The 23,024-nt window shown below is 45.7% G+C and overlaps 1 protein-coding gene and 1 non-coding gene across 3 annotated transcripts in view; one reads left to right on the top strand and one right to left on the bottom strand.

Moving 5' to 3' along the window:
• Window positions 1-3,594: 3,594 nt before the first annotated feature.
• On the bottom strand, window positions 3,595-3,669 carry Trnap-ggg (transfer RNA proline (anticodon GGG)). Its single transcript has one exon. It is a non-coding gene; the product is annotated as a tRNA-Pro (tRNA).
• Window positions 3,670-9,459: 5,790 nt separating this feature from the next.
• LOC126458565 (coiled-coil domain-containing protein 39) overlaps window positions 9,460-23,024 on the top strand; it is a 502,134-nt gene continuing 488,569 nt past the window's right edge. The window contains exon 1 of one of the 2 annotated variants that reach the window (XM_050095693.1): window positions 9,460-9,585. The gene's annotated coding sequence lies outside the window, so the exon portion shown is untranslated. The remainder of the gene's footprint in view (window positions 9,586-23,024) is intronic. The other variant, XM_050095694.1, reaches the window with a different exon arrangement.

Here is a 23,024-nt window from a genome sequence, read left to right as displayed (position 1 = left end):
TATCCAAAGACTCGACAGTTAACTTGTGGGAAGTGAGTCGTGTGCCCCATTAGTCTGAGAACTGTGTAAACTGTGTTGTGTGTGATCGTATTTGACCTTTTATGTACCACATTTTTTGAGATGGAGATTGGGGATCAGCCCAACACGTGCCTCAACTAGAGTGGAAAACCACCTAAAAGTGGCAATCTCCGATGGCCGACGTATCTGACCAACTGTCGTTAATGTGATACACCGATTCGATCGGGCTCTTGCTCATCTCCCAGTGTAGTAAGCTGTTCGAATAGGTACACCGGTAAGCCGCAGTATGACTATATTTATTCCCTTTATTCAGTGACTAATTTCGCTGGTATTCTCGTCTTCTCGTCGACGCTATTGAACCAGTCGCCGAATAAATAAAATATTGCAGTTTCATGGCGGCCACTTCTTCCTTTCCCTGATACCAAATGCTGCGGAGCGTTAACCCCCCGAAAAATGGTTTTCTATTTTTACTTTCCTTGTTTTTTTTAATTTATTGGCTCTCGGAGCGTGCCCATACAGCCATCTCCATAATGGAAATGTACTACAGTTCGTCTGGCGAATACGAATCACGTTAGTTTAAGTCGTACCCTGGTACGAAATTACATAGGCTTAACAAAGGACAGATTCTGACATAAAACAAATTTCACATCCACATTATACTGAACCGAGTAAACAAGACGAAACTGTAGCACAGTATACACAGAAATAGTATACCATAAAAAGCCTACTGTTAATACAATAGGAAATCATAAATGGCTGTTGGTGCTCATTTGGGATATTCCCAGTTCAATCCATATAACGACTATGCATCTAAATTAGTAATAAAATGTTATTTTGTATGTCCTATAAGAATTGTTTCAGTAGCTACGGATAGAGAAATGAATATTTGTGCAGGTTTAAAAAGTACCATCTAGTTAGAACATTGGAACAGTATACAAGAACAAATTTGAGTATTGCAACCATACGTGTAGAAACAGTGATATTGAGATGCAAACATATAAGTGGTACTTAGTGACATACATTTATTGGTTGACCCGGGTTCGATTCCCGGCGGGGTCTGGGAGCTTCTCTGTCTCGTGATGACTGGTGTTGTGTGATGTCCTTAGGTTAGGTTTAAGTAGTTCTAAGTTCTAGGGGACTGATGACCATAGATGTTAAGTCCCATAGTGCTCAGAGCCATATATTGGTTGAGCGTTCCATGTCATGCTGAGTAGCACATCGGAATACAGTCAGATAATTGTGCTTTCGGCTTCTCCTGGCCTTTTAATTACCAAGGGCATCAGTTTAGCAGTGCAGGGAGCTATATAAGGATGTTGGCACTGTTGATCAATTCGTACCGTATTCTATACGCTGATAAGCCAAAACATTATGACCAATGACCATCGCGAGGTTGGATACCGCCTGGTGGCGTTCCGCACTTGTGACGCGCTATGAAATGTAAGTAAGTGCAGCAGAGAGGGATGACGATCACCCTATCGAAGATATAGGCTGCAAATGGGGAAATCCACTGGGATAAGCGACTTCGTCAAAGGACAGATTATTGTTATTACGCAAAGCCTGTGAACGAGTATCCCGAAAACGGCGAAGCTAGTCGAATGTTCACGTGCTACTGTCGTGGCCATCTGCGGAAAGAGGTAGAACGACAGTGAAACTACCACTAGGCGCTAAATGGTCAGACGTCCACGACTCTTCGCAGAATGTGGGGATCGGAGATTTGTATGCTATGTACAGTAGGACAGATGGTGATCTGTGGCATTTCGGCCAAAAGAGCACAAGTGTTTCGGAGCACAGTGTTCATCGTACAGTGTTGAACATGGAGCTCCGCAGCCGACCATCCCTTAGTGTTCACACGTTGACCCAATGACATCGCCAGCTGCGATTACAGTGGGCACGGGCACATCGGCATTCGACCGGAGCAGTGTTATGCTATGGGAGACATTCTCCTGCGCTTGAATGGGACCTGTGGTAGTAATCGAAGACACGCTGACAGTTGAGGAACCACCTGCATCCTTTTATGCTTGATGTCTTCCCCGACCGTGATGTCATATTTCAGCAGTAGTATAACTGTCCATGTCTCGGAGCCAGAACCGTGCTACAGTGGTTTGAGGAGCAATATAGTGAACTCACGTTGATGTCTCGACGAACAAGTTCGCCTGATGCAAACCGTATGGAACCCATCTGGGCCGCTATTGGGCGCCATCAACGAGTATGAAATCAGTGGCCTGGTGTTTACGAGAATTACATCTCCTATGGGTAGACATCTAGTGACGTATTTCGTTCGAAAGATGTACTGCCAAGCTATTAAGGAGGTGGTCATAATGTTTTGGCTCATCAGCGCACGTTACTATACCGTTGGATGCTAACAGCGTTTGGAGACTGCTGGGAAAATGATGACCGAGAACCCGAAGATTACTTACAAGTACGTTTATGTATACACGTTCTGAGGGCACTGTAGGAACACGCAGTTTTAACGAAAAATGTTGATTCTATGATGCAACAAGAATCTGTGCTGAGGCTTAGACAACTCACTGATTGTGGAGTAGCATCAAAATGTCGTACATATTAGAATATTCTTATCCCCACCGTCGTATTCTAGTAAACATTGGAATCATACACATAGATTCAGAATTTAGTGAGCTCAGATACTTGGTTATTTCCTCCATGGCTAGGGGCATATCGGACAACATGTTTCCTCCAGCGAATTCGATCAGCTGCCAGTTTTCAGCTTCCTCCCAGTTCATGTGCTGCACTGAAGATCCTTTGCAAAAGTTCGTTTTCAGGTGTTAGATGTCTTCGTCTACTTCTGTACCCATCCGTTTGTTTCCTCAACAGTGCTGATTTGGGGATGCTTCCATTTTTGAAGCGTAGAACATGCCCCGCAAGCATCGGTCTCTTTCAGCAAAGGTTTTACGCAGGCTGTGTGGATCACTTCTCCCAGTACTTTACCATTTGAAACGTGATCACGATGGTTGACCTTCAGAATTCCCTTCGAGCGTCATTGGTGAAAACCATTGAGCTTGTGTGCTGATTTTGTTGGCATTTTCCGAGTGTCACGTGCATATATGGCTCGGATCTGGGAGGGGGGGGGGGGGGGAATTGGGGTATCTGCCTTGGGCGGCAGTTTCAGGTGGCGCCAAATTCATATTCTTGAATAAAAATAACCTTTTTTTTTACAAAGCGCCGGTTTATCGATTATTCATATGATTTTGAAATGCATCCCTATTGGTTTTTGAACATTTTTGAAGGTATGAAACTTCCTGGCAGATTTAAACTGTGGGCCCGACCGAGACTCGGACTCGGGACCTTTGCCTTTCGCGGGCAAGTCCTCTACCAACTGAGCTACCGAAGCACGACTCACGTCCGGTCCTCACAGCTTTACTTCTGCCAGTATCTCGTCTCCTACCTTCCAAACTTTACAGAAGCTCTCCTGCGAACCTTGCAGAACTAGCACTCCTGAAAGAAAGGATACTGCGGAGACATGGCTTAGCCACAGCCTGGGGGATGTTTCCAGAATGAGATTTTCACTCTGCAGCGGAGTGTGCGCTGATACGAAACTTCCTGGCAGATTAAAACTGTGTGCCCGACCGAGACTCGAACTCGGGACCTTTGCCTTCCCGGGGCAAGTGCTCTACCAACTGAGCTACCGAAGCACAACTCACGCCCGCTCCTCACAGCTGTACTTCTGCCAGTATCTTGAAGACATTCTCTAAGTTGATTTCTAAACGAATCGTAAGTTAATTTTTTAATGCGTGCATAGTGTACATGATTTCTCTGCCAGGGGAATCCCCGTCGCATCTAGAAATACAAAACTTGCCTGCAGACAAAAAGGGACTGGCTATACGAGCTGAGCCGAATAAACACGAACGGGCGAACGCCAATCGCTGTTTGTTTATGTTCGTTGACTGGGTGTGCGAATGATAAGCATTGTTATTGTTATTACCAAAATCAAATGGTTCAAATGGCTCTGAGCACTATGGGACTTAACATCTATGGTCATTAGTCCCCTAGAACTTAGAACTACTTAAACCTAACTAACCTAAGGACATCACAAGACACCCAGTCATCACGAGGCAGAGAAAATCCCTGACGCCGCCGGGAATCGAAGCCGGGAACCCGGGCGTGGGAAGCAAGAACGCTACCGCACGACCACGAGCTGCATTACCAAAATCCATAGATTCAGACTACCGGAGTGGAAATAAACAATTAACAGGAACAACAGGTAAAAAAGACTACATATTATCTTCTCGGTGTATCCAAGAAATGAAATTTCGACAGAAAGTTTTTGCCACATGGCTACACTATTAAGGACTAGTTGTACAGTCCCTGTTGGCATCACGTTCTCTTCAGCGATGAGTTTCGCTTATGCGTTCAACCAGACAATCGTCGGAGACGTGTTCGGAGGCAACCCAGTCAGGCTGAACGCCTTAGACACACTGTCCAGCGAATGCAGCAAGATGGAGGTTCCCTGCTGTTTTGGGGGTGGCATTATGTGGGGTCGACGTACGCCGCTGGTGGTCATGAAAGGTGCCGTAACGGCTGTTCGATACGTGAATGTCATCCTCCGACCGATGGTGCAACCACATCGGCAACATATTGGCGAGGCATTTGTGTTCATGGACGACATTTCGCGTCCCATCGTGCACATCTTGTGAATGACTTCCTTCAGAATAACGACATCGCTCGACTAGAGTGGCCAGCTTATTCTCCAGACATGAACCATATCGAACATGCCTGGGATAGTTTGAAAAGGGCTGTTTATGGACAACGTGACCACCAACCGCTCTGAGAAATCTACGCCGAATCGGCGTTGAAGAGTGGAACAATCTGCACCAGCAATGCCTTGATGAACTTGGGGATAGTATGCCACGACGAATACAGGCTTGCATCAATGCAAGAGGACGTGCTACTGGGTATTAGAGGTACCGGTGAGTACAGCAATCTGGACCACCACCTATGAAGGTCTCGCTGTATGGTGGTACAAAATGCAATGTGTGGTTTTCATGAGCAGTAGACCGAGCGAGGTGGCGCAGTGGTTAGCACACTGGACTCGCATTCGGGAGGACGACGGTTCAATCCCGTCTCCGGCCATCCTGATTTAGGTTTTCCGTGATTTCCCTAGATCGCTTCAGGCAAATGCCGGGATGGTTCCTTTGAAAGGGCACGGCCGATTTCCTTTCCCATCCTTCCCTCACCCGAGCTTGCGCTCCGTCTCTAATGACCTCGTTGTCGACGGGACGTTAAACACTAATCTCCTCCTCCTCCTCCATGAGCAGTAAAAAGGGCGGAAATGATGTTTATGTTGATCACTATTCCAATTTTCTGTACATGTTCCGGAACTCTCGGAACCGACGTGATGCACAACTTTTTATGATGTGTGTATATTACATGTATGAAAAATATATAGCCCATGTCCGCCCAGATGTTAATTAGAGTACCGTGTACAAATCTGTAGTAAATCGATCAGGAATTTTCCGAGATTTTTAGCAACAACTTTACCCGTTTATGTTGTGTAGTTGTGGTCTTCAGTCCAAAGACTGGTTTGATGCAACTCTCCAAGCTACTCTATCCTGTGCAAGCCTCCTCATCTCCGAGTAACTACTGCAATCTACATCCTTCCGAATCCGCTTACTGTATTCATCTCTTGGTGTCCCGCTACGATTTTTCCCCCCACGCTTCTCTCCAGTACTAAATAGGTGTTCCTTTGCTGCCTGAGAATGTGTCCTACCAATCGATCCGTTCTTCTAATCGGGTTGTACCACAAGTTTCTCTTTTAACCAATTCTATTCAGTACCTCCTCATTAGTTATGTGATCTACCCATCTAATCTTCAGCATTCTTCTGTAGCAACACATTTCAAAAGTTTCTGTTCTCTTCTTGTCTATTCTGTTTATCGTTCATGTTTCACTTCCATACATGGCTACACTCCACACAAATACTTTCAGAAAGGACTTCCTGACACTCAAATCCATACTCGACATTAACAAATTTCCCTTCTTCAGAAACGCTTTTCTTGCCGTCTTCGACGATCACCAGATTGCTTCCCAAATAGCAAAACTCATGTACTGCTTTAAGTGGCTCTTTTCCTCATTTAATTCCCTCAAAATCGCCTGATTCAGTTCGACTACATTCCATTATCCTCGTTTTGCTTTTGCTAATGTTCATCTTATATTCTCTTTTTAAGTCACTATCCATTCCGTTCAACTGCTCTTGCATGTGATTTGCCGACTGTGGCAGAACTACAATGTCAACGGGAAACTTCAGAGTTTTTATTTCTTCTCTTTGAACTTTAATTCCTACTCCAAATTTTTCTTTTGTTTCGTTTATTGCTTGCTCAAAATATATATTGAATATCATCGGCAAATGCCCTTCGCTTCCTGTATTTTCCGTGCCACCTTTAGAATTTGAAAGGGAGTATTCCAGTTAACATCGTCAAAAGCTTTTTTCTAAGTCTACAGCTGGTATAAACTTGGTTTGCCTTTCCTTAACCTGTCTTCTATGAGAATTCGTAAATTCAGTACTGATTCGTGTGTTCCTACATTTCTCCGAAATCCAAACTGATGTTCCCCGAGGTCGGTCTCTACCAGTTTTTCCATTCTTCTGTAAAGAATTTGTGTAGTATTTTGCAACCGTGACTTATTAAACTGGTAGTTGATCATTTTCATATCTGCGACGCATGCTTTCTTTGGAATTGGAATTATTATTTTCTTCTTGAAGTCTGAGGATATTTCGCCTGTCTGGTACATCTTGCTCACCAGATGGAAGAGTTTTATCATGGCTGGCTGTCCCAACGCTATCAGTAGCTGTAAGGGAATGTTGTGTACTCCCAGGCCCTTGTTTCGACTTAAGTCTTTCAGTGCTTTGTCAAATTCCTTACGCAGTATCCTAAGTCCCTTCTCGTCTTCATCTGCATCCTCTTACATCTCCATAATATTGCCCTCAAGAACATATACTCCCTTTGAACTTCTCTACAACCTCTGGTTGTTTCAGTTTATCGAATTCCCGACTCCTTAAAATCCCGCCTTTTTGCAGTTTCTTCAGTTTTAATCAACAGTTCATAACCCCTAACCAGAAGTCCTGTTCTTCCCGCCACCGAACTTCACTTATTGTCACTATATCTGAGGAGCGCCGGAACAAAACTCGATATATTCACTTTTGCTGCGTTCGCGTGTTTGAGCTGTAGGGGGGAGATACGGGAGTAATAATACATGCTGCCACAAAATAATTTTCAGCACAACGCGACGTCAAGTGTTTTATGGTGTGTTCCTTCTGTTTATAGCTTGTGGAACCATTTAGGGATCGCCATTTGTTACTTTCTGTATTAACAGCAAATGCGGATTTATCGGTTTTTATTCCGGCGCTCCTCATCTAACTTTAACCTATCCATTCCCGCTCTAAAATATTCTAAACTTACTGCGCGATTAAGGGATCTGACATTCCATGCTCCGATCCGTAGAACGCCAGTTTCTCCTGATAACGACGTCCTCTTGAAAAGTCCGCCCCCCCCACTCCCCCCGAATCCCCAGGGGTTCGGATGGGTGACGATTTCACCTCCGAAATACGAGGCGTGTTTTTTAAGTAAGTACCGTTTTGAAATTAAAAAAAGACGTGTTGAGATATCTCAATAATTTTATTTTTACATGAAAGCCTGTACCTTAATCTACTTTTCTACATAATTTCCGTCAATATTGAGGCACTTTTCATAACGTTGTACCAGTTTTTGAATACCCTCCTCATAGAAGTCTGCCGCCTGACTTGTTAACCACTGCATCACCACTGTTTTGGCTTCGTCATCGTCTTGAAGACGCTGACCACCCAGGTGTTTCTTCAAGAGCAGGAACAGATGGTAGTCACTGAGCGCGAGATCGGGGCTGTACGGAGGATTATCTAGAGTTTCCCATCGAAAAGATGTGATGGGATCTTTGGTCTGATTCGCCACTTGCGGACGGGCATTGTCTTGCAGCAAAACGATGCCCTTGCTCAGCTTCCATGGACTGTTGCTTTGATTCTGGTGCGACGAAGACCACCCATGTTTCATCGCCCGTAACAATTTGGCTTAAGAAATCATCACCGTCATTGTGGTACCGCTCAAGGAAAGTCAATGCATGTCTAAACGTTTGGTTTTGTGCACATCCGTCAACATTTTCGGTACCCAACGTGCGCACAATTTACGGTAATTGAAGTGCTCGGTCATAATGCGATACAAAACACTACGAGAAACATTAGGAAAGTCATCCCGCAAGGAGGAAATCGTAAAGCGTCTGTTTTCTCTCACCTTATTCTCCACTTCCTGCACCAAACTTTCATTAACGACCGAAGGACGCCCACTCCGTTGTTCATCATGCATATTTGTACGGCTCGCACCCACTTTCTTACCATTCCATCACTCATAATGTTTTCTCCGTAAACTGCACAGATCTCACGATGCAAATCGATCGCTTTTAGGCCTTTAGCACTAAGAAATCGTATAACAGCCCGTACTTCACAGTCGGCGGGACTCACGATTGTCGAAGGCATCTTAAACACTCAGTACACAACGTAAACAAGGAACAATCAGACCGTAATGGCGTCAGTGCGTAGATTAAGGTACAGGCTCTCATGTGAAAACAAATTATTGAGATATCTTAGCACGTATTTTTTAAATTTCAAAACGGTACGTACTTAAAAAGCACGCCTCGTATTTTACCCTAGAGGATGCCATCAGCATTTAACCATACAGTTGAGCTGAATGCCCTCGGAAAAAATTACAGCTGTAGCTTTCCCTTGCTTTCAGCCGTTCACAGTAAGAGCACAGCAAGGCCGTTTTGGTTGATGGTACAAGGCGAGATCAGTCAATCATCCAGACTGCTGCACCCGCAAGTACTGAAAATCTGCTGCGCCTCTTCAGGAACACACATTTGTCTGGCCCGTCAACAGATACCCCTCCGTTGTGGTTGGACATACGGTACGGCCACGTGTGTGGCTGAGGCGCGCAAGTGTCCCCACCTACGGGCAGATCAGTGGTTCATAGGGGAAGGGGGGGGGGAGGCTTCCCATTTGTATATTAATATTGGATATACTAAAAATATATAGCCTAACACTTTGCGAGAGCAACCAACGACTTGTTTTTACACAATAGTATAGATTATGGTGCCGGAAGACGGGTGAAAGCCTAATACGGCTCTTAGCATAAATGAAACTATCGGAAAAGTGGGCTGTTGTTATTTCCTCAAATAACAAAATCGAGAAAGTTTGCAGAATGAGCGACCGTGTGCTTGTGTACCACTGGCCACAGACAGAGGAAGGGGCTGGCGCTGACGCAAGACGCTCGCGACAGCGCGGAAGCTGCGACCGTGCGAATGGCACGACGCTCTCGCGCCAGCCGACGGACGCGTCGGGTTTCGCGTGCCTGGCGCGGCCGGCGCTCCGCGCGGCCCAGTGCGAGCCGAGCGGCGGAGGGCTGCCCGCGTCCAGCAGACCACGGCGGCCGGCGCCGGCAGGTGAGGCGCCGCTGTACGCCGATGCGTCTTCCCGTCGTCGCGCCACAGCCAGCGGGTCAGTCCTCAGGCAGTGTAGGTCTCCCGCGTAGGAGGTAACCCCATAAAACACTCGCTCGAACGGTACTTGATTATTGCCTCCTAGCTGTGACTATCACTATTGAACTAGCCATCACTCAGTGCAACATCAGGAAGGACAAATAACAAAAATGTACTTACAGTATGTGTACAGAATACAATGAGATGACAAAAATCATGGGGTACCTCCTAATATCGTGTCGGACTTTCTTTTGCTCGGTGTAGTGCTGCCACCCGACGTGGTATGGTCTCAACAACTCTTTGCAAGTTCCCTGGAGAAAACTGAGTCATGCTGCGTCCAAGCCGGTAGTGTTTTGCATTTTGTGCAAAAACTGACCTCTCGATTATGTTCCATCGATATTCGATGGAATTCGTGGTGGTGGGGGGGGGGGGGGACCTAGGTCGACAGATCAATCACTTGATCACTTGAATTGTCCAGAATGATCTAACCAATCGCGAACAATTGTGGGCCGGTGACATGGCGCGTTGTAATCCATAAAAATTCCATCATTTGTTTGCTGCAAATGATCTCCAAGTAGCTAAACATAAGATTTCCATTACGACATATTGATAACTTTTACATATGGACCGTCTGACAGCAACTGAATAAAACACAATTTTAGTGCTATACGCGTTTCGCCTTTATTTTCTGCAAGGCATCATCAGTGGCAGGTTGCGTGGACAGTTTCTTACATATTACGCTCCTGTTGCATTTTTGTGTTGTTCTTCTTCTTATGAACGCCAATTTGCTGTTTTTTCCACATTCCATAGCGCTATGCACTGAACGCTTGTTTCAATGCAATGTTCAATGCAAGCGTTCAGTGCATGGTGCTATGGAGTGTGGAAAAAACCGCAAATTGGCGTTCATAAGAAGAAGAACAACACCAAAAATGCAACAGGAGCGTGATATGTAAGAAATTGTCCACGCAACCTGCCACTGATGATGCCTTGCAGAAAATAAAGACTAAACGCGTATGGCACTAAAATTGGGTTTTATTCAGTTGCTGTCAGACGGTCCATATGTAAAAGTTATCAAAATACCGTAATATTACACGCAACTGAGGAAGACGGGACTTCAAAAATTGACGATAAGATTTCCAGTCTATGATTGGTTCAGTTGGACCAGAGGAGACAGTCCATTCCACGTAAACACAGCCCGCATCATTATGGTGCCACGACCAGCTTGCACAGTGCCCTGCTAAATCTGGTTCCATAGCTTAGTGGGGTCTGTGCCACACTCGAAACCTCCAATCAGCCCCTACCAACTGAAATCGGGACTGACCACGCCACAGCGTCGTCTAGGGTCCGACCGATGTGGTCGCGAGCCCAGCACAGGTGCTCTAGGTAATTTCGTGCTATTATCAAAACCACTCGCGTCACTCGTCTGCTGCCACAGCCTACTGTCGCCAAATTTCGCTTCTCTTTCCTAACAGATACGTTCGTCATACGTCCCTCACTAATTTCTGCGGTTATTTCACGCTGTGTTGGTTGTCTGCCAGCACTGACAACTCTACGCAAACACCGCTGCTGCTCTCGGTCGTTAAGTGAAGGCCGTCGCTCACTGTGTTGTCTGTGGTGAGAGGCAATGCCTGAAATTTGGTATTCTCGGTACACTCTTGACACTGTGCATCTCGGAATATTGAATTCCCTAACGATTTCCGAAATGAAATTACCATTCCGCGTTCAAAGTCTGTTGATTCCCGTCGTGCGGACACTAATCACGTCGGAAACCTTTTTACGAGAATCACCTGAGTACAAATGACAGTTCCGCCATGCACTGCCCTTTTATACCTTGTGTACGCGACACTACCGTCATCTGTATACTTGCTTATCACTATCCCACGACGTTTGTCACCTAATTGTGTTTTGACGACTAGTTTCGATCCGTCTGGTTCATTTTCAGACCTGAGGCTGCATTCAGAGTGCCTTATCTTAACAACAACCACATAAAATTGACAAAACGTGCATCAGACAGTGACGTTAGGTAATATCACTATACAAGTCAGAATGAGACTCTAATTTTAGATGGGTGTGGATCAAATTATAATTTGATTCTGACTTCTGTAGTGATATTGTGACGTTTATCTACCAACATTGCCAATTTTACATGGTCGTCGTTAAGACTTTGAGTGCAGCCTCACAAGGGAACCTCCCCATCGCACCCCCCCTCAGATTTAGTTATATGTTGCCACAGTGGATAGGTCTTGAAAAACTGAACATAGATAGATCGAGAAAACAGGAAGAAGTTGTGTGGAACTATGAAAAAATAAGCAAAATATACAAACTGAGTAGTCCATGCACAAGATAGGCAACATCAAGGATACACTGAGCCCAGGAGCGCCGTGGTCCTGTGGTTAGCGTGAGCAGCTGCGAAACGAGAGGTCCTTGGTTCAAATATTCCTTCGAGCGAAAAGTTTAATTTTTTATTTTCAGACAATTATCAAAGTTCAGGCACTCACACATAATCAACTGCGCTCTCCAAAATTCCAGGACATGTTCAGATTTGCTTGCACATATGCAGGATTTGACGGTCTACACAGGGAAAAATTTGAAAACGTTAAAAACATGTTTTGACACAGCGCAGGGAAAAGTGTCCGACTGTGAAACTGTTGGATTCATTTGTTGCAGTTTATGTGACAAACTCTTATGTTTTCATCACTTTTTTGGGAGTAATTATCACATCCACAAGAAAACCTAAATCGGGCAACGTAGAAGAATCTTTTTACCCATTCGCCAAGTGTACAAGTTAGGTGGGTCGACAACATATTCCTGTCATGTGACGCACATGCCGTCACCAGTGTCGTATAGAATATATCAGACGTGTTTTCCTGTGGAGGAATCGGTTGACCTATGACCTTGCGATCAAATGTTTTCGGTTCCCATTGGAGAGGCACGTCCTTTCGTCTACTAATCGCACGGTTTTGCGGTGCGGTCGAAAAACACAAACACTAAACTTATTACAGTGAACAGAGAAGTCAATGAACGAATGGACAGATCATAACTTTGCGAAAATAAAGAAAAACTTTTCGCTCGAGGGGGAGACTCGAACCAAGGACCTCTCGCTCCGCAGCTACTTACGCTAACCACGGGACCACGGCGCTCCTTAACTCAGAATATCCTTGATGTTGCCTATCTTCGCATGGACTACTCAGTTTGTATATTTTGCTTATTTTTTTCATAGTTCCACACAACTTCTTCCTGTTTTCTCGATTTATCTATGTTCAGTTTTTCAAGGCCTATCCACTGTGCCAACTTATAACTAAATCTGAGGGGGGTGCGATGGGGAGGTTCCCTTGTCAGTAGGTCACGTTAAAATACAATCGCCAAAATATATGTACTTCGACCGTTACAAATTTCTAATAAACACTTCACCAATATTTGCTACCTAAGTTTTCTTAAACATACGTTATAGATGGCTCTACTCGTACTTGGCTGAAAGTGACGTTGTCAGTCAGTCTCTGGTTTGCTTTTGAAAACTCGTCCACTAAATCCACAGAGCCGTACAGAAAGACGCCCAGTTGACACCGTGCCCTTGAAATCCGGAAAACATTCAATATAATTTCGACTACCTAGTTAAGAGCTTACCGAATATCGGACCAGATACGGGTCTTCGTTCAGGACTTAAAAGCACGTAAAACTATATAAAAAAAAGAGTTTCAAATGGCTCTGAGCACTATGGGACTTAACATATGAGGTCATCAGTCCCCTAGAACTCAGAACTACTTAAACCTAACGACATCACACACATCCATGTCCGAGTCAGGATTCGATCCTACGACCGTAGCAGTCGCGCAGTTCCGGACTCAAGCGCCTAGAACCGCTCGACCACCGCGGCCGGCGGTAAAACTTAACAAGGGTCTTAACAATGCGAAATCGACAGATGTAAATGTAATCTATCGAGACCCCAAGAGACTGTCATGGGGTCATTAGTGTATACGACGTAATGCTTAACGGCGGAAGCTCCATGGGGCTGCTCGCAGGCGATGCTGTTGTCAGATAGGAACGACTGCACCAACGGTAAGGTACCTAGGAGTAACCGTCCGGAAGGACGGCCGGCCGGAGTGGCCGTGCAGTTCTAGGCGTTACAGTCTGAAACCGCGAGACCGATACGGTCGCAGGTTCGAATCCTTCCTCGGGCATGGATGTGTGTGATGTTCTTGGGTTAGTTAGGTTTAAGTAGTTCTACGTTCTAGGGGACTGATGACCTCAGATGCTAAGTCCCATAGCGCTCAGAGCCATTTGAACCATTTGATAATTTTGGATATCGTGCAATGCTCAGTATCGTTGTCATTGCTTAGGTCATCATAAAGAGTGTCAGTCCTTCGGAGGAGGAGTACTGCCGGGCTCGGCACATGTGAGTCTCCTGGCCAGCTTCAGCGTCTATACCTGTCCTGCAACAAGCCAGGGTCGTTATATGAGTCCCCAGTTGGTACTAAATCTATCGTGCTGTGTAAGTGTTTTGGTTGGGTCTGTTTGCGTTCTGGGTGCAATACGGCTTCCCTGCCGTATTTCAAACTAAAGGCAAACAAACCCAACCAAAATCCTTACACAGTGCGATTGATTTACGATCAATCGACCGTTCACATAACGACCTTGGCTAGTTACAGGTACAGACACTAGACGAATAAACAACATATCGCTTTCTGCAACATATATCTCGTGGAAAGGTTCTGAACGTACGAGTTGTTGTTGTTGTTGTGGTCTTCGGTCCTGAGATTGGTTTGATGCAGCTCTACATGCTACTCTATCCTGTGCAAGCAGCTTCGTCTCCTAGTACTTACTGCACCCTACATCCTTCTGAATCTGCTTAATGTATACATCTCTTGGTTTCCCTCTACGATTTTAAACCTCCACGCTACCCTCCAATGCTAAATTTGTGATCCCTTGATGCCTCAGAACATGTCCTACCAACCGGTCCCTTCTTCTTGTCAATCTGTGTCACAAACTCCTCTTCTCCCCAATTCTATTCAATACCTCCTCACAATTCTATTCAATACCTCCTCATTACTTATGTGATCTACCCGTCTAATCTTCAGCATTCTTCTGTAGCACCACATTTCGAAAGCTTCTATTCTCTTCTTGTCCAAACTATTTATCGACCATGTTTCACTTCCATACATGGCTACACTCCATAAAAATACTTTCAGAAACGACTTCCTGACACTTAAATCTATACTCTATGTTAACAAATTTCTCTTCTTCAGAAACGCTTTCCTTGCCATTGCCAGTCTACATTTTATATCCTCTCTACTTCGACCAACATCAGTTATTTTTCCCCCCAAACAGCAAAACTCCTTCACTACTTTAAGTGTCTTATTTCCTAATCTAATTCCCTCAGCATCACCCGACTTCATTCGACTACATTCCATTATCCTCGTTTTGCTTTTGTTCATGTTCATCTCATATCCGCCTTTCAAGACACTGTCCATTCCTTTCAACTGCTTTTCCATGTCCTTTGCTGTCTCTGACAGAATTACAATGTCATCGGCGAACCTCAAAGTTCTTATTTCATCTCCATGGATTTTAATTCCTACTCCGAATTTTTCTTTTGTTTCCTTTACTGCGTGCTCAATATACAGACTGAATAACATCGGAGAGAGGCTACAACCCTGTCACACTCCCTTCCCAACCACTGCTTCCCTTTCATGTCCCTCGACTCTTATAACTGCCGTCTGCTTTCTGTACAAATGGTAAATAGCCTTTCGCTCCCCTGCCACCTCCAGAATTTGAAAGAGAGTATTCCAGTCAACATTGTCAAAAGCTTTCTCTAAGTCTACAAATGCTAGAAACGTAGGTTTTCCTTTCCTTAATCTTTCTTCCAAGATAAGTCGTGAGCATCCTGAAAAGATATGCCTCAGATTTTTTTATGTCAGTAGTCATATATTAAAAAAAAACGTTATTAACATTTTACATCTTTGCTCTTCATGTCTACGTATTTGCAACCCTCTGCCGCTAGACGGCTCCTAATTATACCGTGTAGCGTAGCGGCGTATAAAATAAATGTGTCGCTGCGTGAGGAACAGCATGCTGTAATCGACTTTTGAATTCGAAGAGTTCGTTCATGCATGGGGCGTGCTCTCCCTCAACATGACAATGCCAGACCACACACGAGCGCTGCGACCTCTGCAACAAAAGGTTCAAATGGCTCTGAGCACTGTGGGACTTAACTTCTGAGGTCATCAGTCCCCTAGAACTTAGAACTAATTAAACATAACTAACCTAAGGACATCACACCCATCATGCCCGAGGCAGGATTCGAACCTGCAACCGTAGCGGTCGCGCGGTTCCAAACTGTAGCGCCTAGAACCGCTCGGCCCTCCGGCCAGCTGAATACTAATACCGTTTGTTTTCTTTGAAAAGCTTTATGAGCTTTCACGTAAAAAAAATTATGGGCATTACTTTTAACCACGCCCTCGTACAATTAGAAATATTGGAGTTCATACGCTAGCTTAACAACAGACGTTGTTCCAGCACGTCGTTCGCGACTGGAACAGGGTAGCGTGTAAAGAGATGGAGAGGGTGGAGTGGTATACTAAAACTGAGAGAGAATTAAAAATCGGAAAATAAGACAAATGTTCAGTCATTTGCTGCAGTTACGTTGTAGAGAGGTAAACATATAAAAATACACTACTGGCCATTAAAATTGCTACACCAAGAAGAAATGCAGATGATAAACGGGTATTCATTGGACAAATATATTATACTAGAACTGACATGTGATTAAATTTTCACGCAATTTGGGTGCATAGATCCTGAGAAATCAGTACCCATAACAACCACCTCTGGCAGTAATAACGGCCTTGATACGCCTGGACATTGAGTCAAACACAGCTTGGATGGCGTGTACAGGTACAGCTGCCCATGCAACCTCAACACGATACCGCAGTTCATCAAGAGTAATGACTGTCGTATTGTGACGAGCCATTTGCTCGGCTACCATTGACCAGACGTTTTCAATTGGTGAGAGATCTGGAGAATTTGCTGGCCACTGCAGCAATTGAACATTTTCTGTATCCAGAAAGGCCCGTACAGGACCTGCAACATGCGGTCGTGCATTATCCTGCTGAAATGTAGGGTTTCACAGGCATCGAATGAAGGGTACAGCCACGGGTCGTAACACATCTGAAATGTTACGTCCACTGTTCAGAGTGGCGACAATGCGAACAAGAGGTGGCTGAGACGTATAACCAATGGCACCCCATTCCATCACGCAGAGTGATACGCCAGTATGGCGATGACGAATACACGCTACCAATGTGCTTTCACCGCGATGTCGCCAAACACGGATGCGACCATCATGATGCTGTAAACAGAACCTGGATTCATCCGAAAAAATTACGTTTTGCCATTCGTGCACCCAGGTTCGTCGTTGAGTACACCATCGCAGGCGCTCCTGTCTGTGATGCAGCGTCAAGGGTAACCGCAGCCATGGTCTCCGAGCTGATTGTCCATGCTGCTGCAAACGTCGTCGATCTGTTCGTGCAGATGGTTGTTGTCTTGCAAACGTCCCCATCTGTTGACTCAGGGATCGGGACGTGGCTGCACGATCCGTTACAGTAATGCGGATAAGATGCCTGTCATCTCGACTGCTAGTGATACGAGGCCGTTGGGATCCAGCACGGCGTTCCGTATTACCCTCCTGAACCCACCTATTCCATATTCTGCTAACAGCCATTGGATCTCGACCAACGCGAGCAGCAATACCGCGATACGATAAACCGCAATCGCGATAGGCTAGAATCCGACCTTAATCAAAGTCGGAAACATGATGGTACGCATTTCTCCTCCTTACACGAGGCATCACAACGACGTTTCACCAGGCAACGCCGGTCAACTGCTGTTTGTGTATGAGAAATCGGTTGGAAACTTTCCTCATGTCAGCGCGTTGTAGGTGTCGCCACCGGCGCCAACCTTGCGTGAATGCTCTGAAAAGCTTATCATTTGCATATCACAGCATCTTCTTCCTGTCGGTTAAATTTCGCGTCTGTAGCACGTCATCTTCATGGTGTAGCAATTTTAATGGCCAGTAGTGTAAATAAAGATAAAAAAAACATGTAAACAAGCGTATCTACAATTTTCATAGCCAGTCCTAAGCCTGGACAAAATATGAAGTGACGTTATTGCCCAAACGCTCGCAAAACTTGCGGCTGAAGTATTTGTGGTTGAAAACGCCAATTACGTCACAGGTCGCAAAGTCCACGGTCGGGAAGCCCACAACACCGTATCCTTCACCATACAATGTAAGGTGGCTTGCAGAGTAAAGAAGTAAATATACAGCTTAAAGGTTTTTTTTTTTTTTTTTTTTAAATTACAGCTACCAGTCACAAACTTTGTCAACTAATGTATTACTTAATTATTTAGTGACATGTTTCGAGATAAAACTCATCTTCTGGCTAAATGGCTTTACAAAAACAACTGTAAAATAAGGCCATACTGACGTTACATAGTCTTTTCGTAAATGCTGGGGGTCATCTTTTTCTTTACGAAAAGACTATGTAACGTCAATATGGCCTTATTTTAAAGTTGTTTTTGTAATGCCATTTAGCCTGAAGATGAGGTTTACCTCGAAAAATGTCACTAAATAAATAAGTAATACGTTAGTTGACAAAGTTTGTGACTGGTAGCGGTAATTTAAAAAACCTTTACATATTTCTTAGGACAGTCAAAGTCAAAATATAGTCGAAATGGCTTCAAATATACAGCGGCTGGTATTGTCAACTATACGCCTTCCACTACGTTACCCACCGGCAAGGGAGGATGAAACTTTGACCGTATCAACCACCTGTTCCGGAAACGTCGGGAAAAGGACCAACCCTTCGGCAGAAGAACCGCAGAAGGGCAACAGGCAGCACATAAATAAGGTGACCACGAAAGTCTCAGCGATATCTTACTGTGGAAAAGTTTAGCATTTTGTCGGCAGAGAGATAATTTGATGCGGATCAGTTATTTATTTCCACGACAATGGGGAATGGATACTGACCAAGGCCATTCAAGTGAAAAATCCTGGCATTGGTGCAAATGGCTCTGGGTACTATGGAACTTAACATTTGGGGTCATCAGTCCCCTAGAACTTAGAACTACTTAAACCTAACTAGCCTAAGGACATCAAACACATCCATGCCCGAGGCAGGATTCGAACCTGCGACCGTAGCAGTCGCGCGGTTCCGGACTGAAGTGCCTAGAACCGCTCGGTCACAGCAACCGGCCCCGGCATTGGATTGAAGTAATGCAGGGAAGCGAGTCTTAGACATCATAAGCATTGGGAGTCCGTCTCCATGACTGAGTTCTGTGCAGTGCAATTTTATGTTCGTGTTGCTACTGACGCTTGTGGGTGGAAGAGAAGACGATGAAATAGTGTAGTGTCTTAGCCTGCTTCTGTGATTGAACAAAAGTGTCGCTGTGTCCAGAACAACATTCCACCGAACTGTTCACCAATAACGGCTCCACGTGCTCTCACGCCGTGGGATACTGCGGAGAGGTTTTATATTTTAACCAAGCATGCCGGACAACAGTCCCTAGGTCGGAAACTGCATGCCACTAAGTCTCTTCCTGTTTCTGGGTCTAGTCGAGGGAAGTTTGTTCTGACACCAGAATTCGAGCCGGCCGGAGTGGCCGTGCGGTTCTAGGCGCTACGGTCTGGAGCCGAGCGACCGCTACGGTCGCAGGTTCGAATCCTGCCTCGGGCATGGATGTGTGTGATGTCCTTAGGTTAGTTAGGTTTAATTAGTTCTAAGTTCTAGGGGACTGATGACCACAGATGTTAAGTCCCATTTTGCTCAAAGCCACTTGAACCATTTTGAACCAGAATTCGAGGTGGCTCCCCTGACTCGGACCACACTCACTACTTAACGTAAACAGTAAAACCACACAAGACATAAATCAGGGACCGAGCGAGGTGGCGCAGTGGTTAGACACTGGACTCGCACTCGGGAGGACGACGGTTCAATCCCGCGTCCGGCCATCCTGATTTAGGTTTTCCGTGATTTCCCTAAATCGCTCCAGGCAAATTCCGGGATGGTTCCTTTCAAAGGGCACGGCCGACTTCCTTTCCCGTCCTTCCCTAATCTGATAAGACCGATGATCTCGCTGTCTGGTCTCCTTCCCCAAATAACCCAACCCATAAATCAGGAAAGCGGAACGCTGATTTGAGTCCCACCCCGTCCAAATGAGTTTGCTCACTGATAGTAAAAAATGAATAATTAAAAGAAGGAACATTCGGGTTTAACGTCCTTTAGAGGGCCAGGTCAACAAAGACGGATCGCTGGCATGGTTTGCACATATGGGGAACAGGAAACCAGATGGGACCGGTTGAGGGCAATCGTGACAGTATTGCCTGTGGCCTTAGGAAAACTGCGGGAATTTCATCTCCGTGTCCGTACGTGGGCTTGAATCCACAACGTGAGTACAGAGCGACTATCGAGTGTCACTGTCCGTCTGCACTACGTGCGAAAAGTTTAGTCTACGTAGCGATGTCTCGTACATGCGCATAGAGCCCACCGTCGCAATGAGAGAATGCGGGTATCCAGAACTGCTACATGTATTGAAATAACGGACTTCCAAGATTAGTAACTGATTGAATGACACCGTGTGACAGGTCAGAGCAGCAGGTTGCAGTTTCCCTGACGATACCCAGTTTGTTGTTCCCTTTCTTAACAGTGAACTGGAAATACGATGAAGTGCGGGTAACTCAAACCGATCCTCGACTCCCAAACTGTGTTGTCTGGATATCACGGAATGATTAAAAAATCGTTCCAATAAATCAACGTCTCTAACTCCACTTCAGAAGGCACTACACTGTGACGGTATCTTCTTCTACAATCGTGAGAGTTCACTGCATTGGGAAAAATAGAGATGGGGACCCTCCACGCCCGCACCAACGTGGTAACCAGACCAAAAGTTCTACTGTCACCTCCGTCAACATGTTAGTTATCTAATAGGTGGATCACAGGATGCTGGGCTGTGATGTTATCCGTGCCTCTGGGTAAGACTACGCATTAACACGTAGTGGACGAAACGCGAATGAGGATAGCAATTTGAAGAGCAGAGGGAAAAAAGTGCCAAGGCTCATGCCGTGAGAAAAAAACCTCTGCGACAGTGGGATGGGTAGTAAGAGCAGTAGTGGCTTACTAGCTGCGATAGTTCATGCAAGGTTGGGTTTGTTAGTATGGGTATCATGCATCACTACCGTGGCAAGCGATGGCGATGTATCCCAGTTTCCTGCAGCCGCTGTATTGCTGGAACAATCAAGATCGTTATATAGTAGTGGGAGATCGGCCATAGATCATCTCACTGTGCGGGGGTTGTGTGGAGCTTGTCTGCATGCAGTGTACGGCACGGCTTTCCTGCGTGGTGCCAGTTATTCGGCAAGTGTGTTCCAGCTGGATATCCAGTAATGGCATCTGATTAACCAGGACTCACCTGTACCGTTGTGTTTGCGTGTACTTGGCCATAGATGTTAGGTCCTTACAAGTATGTCTTTTGGTCTTTTATGTTTCCATCTATGGTTGTGGTCGTAGTTCCCCAGATTCAGAATAAACGGGTTCTGCGAATGTATGGAGTTTCTGTATAGTCTTGTGTTGAATTTGTGGATTACCTCCGTGAGAGTCTCAAGTCGGTATTCCCGGTGAAGGTCCGCGGTGCGTGTGTATCGTGGAGCATTGCTTATGATTTTGAGTACTTTGTTTTGTATGATCTGTAGACGGCGCAGGCGTGTGGGCGCAGCGTATCCCCAGACAGGAGCTGCGTACGTAATCAGGGGTCGGATAAGTGTCATGTACATGGAACTCGAGACCCTTCTGTTCAGAGTGCCACACCTGTGGAGCATAGGTTCAAAAATGGTTCAAATGGCTCTGAGCACTATGGGACTCAACATCTTAGGTCATAAGTCCCCGAGAACTTAGAACTACTGAAACCTAACTAACCTAAGGACATGACACACACCCATGCCCGAGGCAGGATTCGAACCTGCGACCGTAGCAGTCCCGCGGTTCCGTACTGCAGCGCCAGAACCGCACGGCCACCGCGGCCGGCGTGGAGCATAGGGTAGAGCTGTTTGAGCCTCGCGCTTGCTCGGTGGGTCATGTGTTGTATGTGGTCCCCCCAGAGTACTTTCCAGTCCAGCCAAACACCGAGGTGTTTGACTTTGTCGCGGAAACGTATTGGACGTGCATGTAGAGTTATTGGTCTGCAGTATCGGTGTTTGCGCAGTTGCTTCGGTCTTCTAGTGAACAGAACGGCTTCGCACTTGTCAACGTTTACTCTAACACGCCATTTCTCCAACCAAGGCTCAGCCGCTCTGAGTGCAGTCTGTAAGCGTGACGTAATGTTTGATGATTTCCAATCTTGCGCGAGGATGGCGTAGATTGCCATCGTTGTGTTGTGTGTGGTTGGGAGAGTGAAACTTTCTACGGTCGAGTAGCTGCTTAAGCGGCACGCTTCATGCTGAAGAATCCTAGACGCTGGTGTACGGAACCATGCTGGGATGTTCAACGACGCTACAGAGCTTTGGATCAGAGGGATGACATATGACGCAGAGAAATGAGATGATCGTATGACATTACTGGTCGGAGACACCATCTTGGGTTGAAAATTCCTGGCAGATTAAAACTGTGTGTCGGACCGAGTCTCGAGACCTCTGCCTCTCACGGGCAAGTGCCTTACCGACTGAGCTACCCACTCACAACTCACGACCCGTCCCCACAGCTTTATTTCCGCCAGTACCTCGCCTCCTACCTTACAAGCTTCACAGAAAGTCTCCTGCGAAACTTGGCAGGACTAGCACTCATGGAAGAAAGGATATTAGCCACAGCCTGGGGAATGTTTCCAGAATGAAATTTTCACCCAGCAGCGGAGAGTGCGCTGATGTGCAACATCCTGGCAGATTAAAACTGTATGCCCGACCGCGACCTGAAATCGGGACCTTTGCCATTCGCGGGAGGGTGCTCTATCGACTGACCTATCCAAACACCACTCACGACCTGTCCTCACAGCCACGTCTCCGCAGTATCCTTTCTTCCAGGGGCGGAAGTCCTGCAAGTTTCACATGGGATCTTCTGTGAAGTTAGGAAGGTAGGAGAAGAGGTACTGGCGGAAGTAAAGCTGTGAGGACCGGTTGTCAGTCGTGTTTGGTTAGCTCCGTCACGCCAACACAGTAGCTCAGCTTGTTCGGTCAGAGGGATGGCTGCTCTCTGTAATAAAAATACTGAGTGAAGAAAATTTAAATTAAAATAAAATATTCTTTCTTAAGAACAAACCGAAATTTTTCCTTCGAAAATGAAAAGTCATCTTCAGCGACAAAACCGCCAGACTAAGTTGCGATAAACCTTCTCAAAATAGTTAATATGGATGGAGAGATGAGAGCTGACGAATTAATGAAAGGTGAAAGAAAGTTTGCGCACTACATAACGTTGCGTCTTCTCCAGGTGGAAAGCAGTTTCCCTTCTGTTCCTGAGACGTA

The sequence above is a fragment of the Schistocerca serialis genome, chromosome 2, assembly GCF_023864345.2.
Source record: "Schistocerca serialis cubense isolate TAMUIC-IGC-003099 chromosome 2, iqSchSeri2.2, whole genome shotgun sequence".
Lineage (NCBI taxonomy): Eukaryota > Metazoa > Arthropoda > Insecta > Orthoptera > Acrididae > Schistocerca > Schistocerca serialis.
The sequence above is the reverse complement of the archived record's forward strand: the minus strand, read 5'-3'. Positions and strand labels throughout refer to the sequence as shown.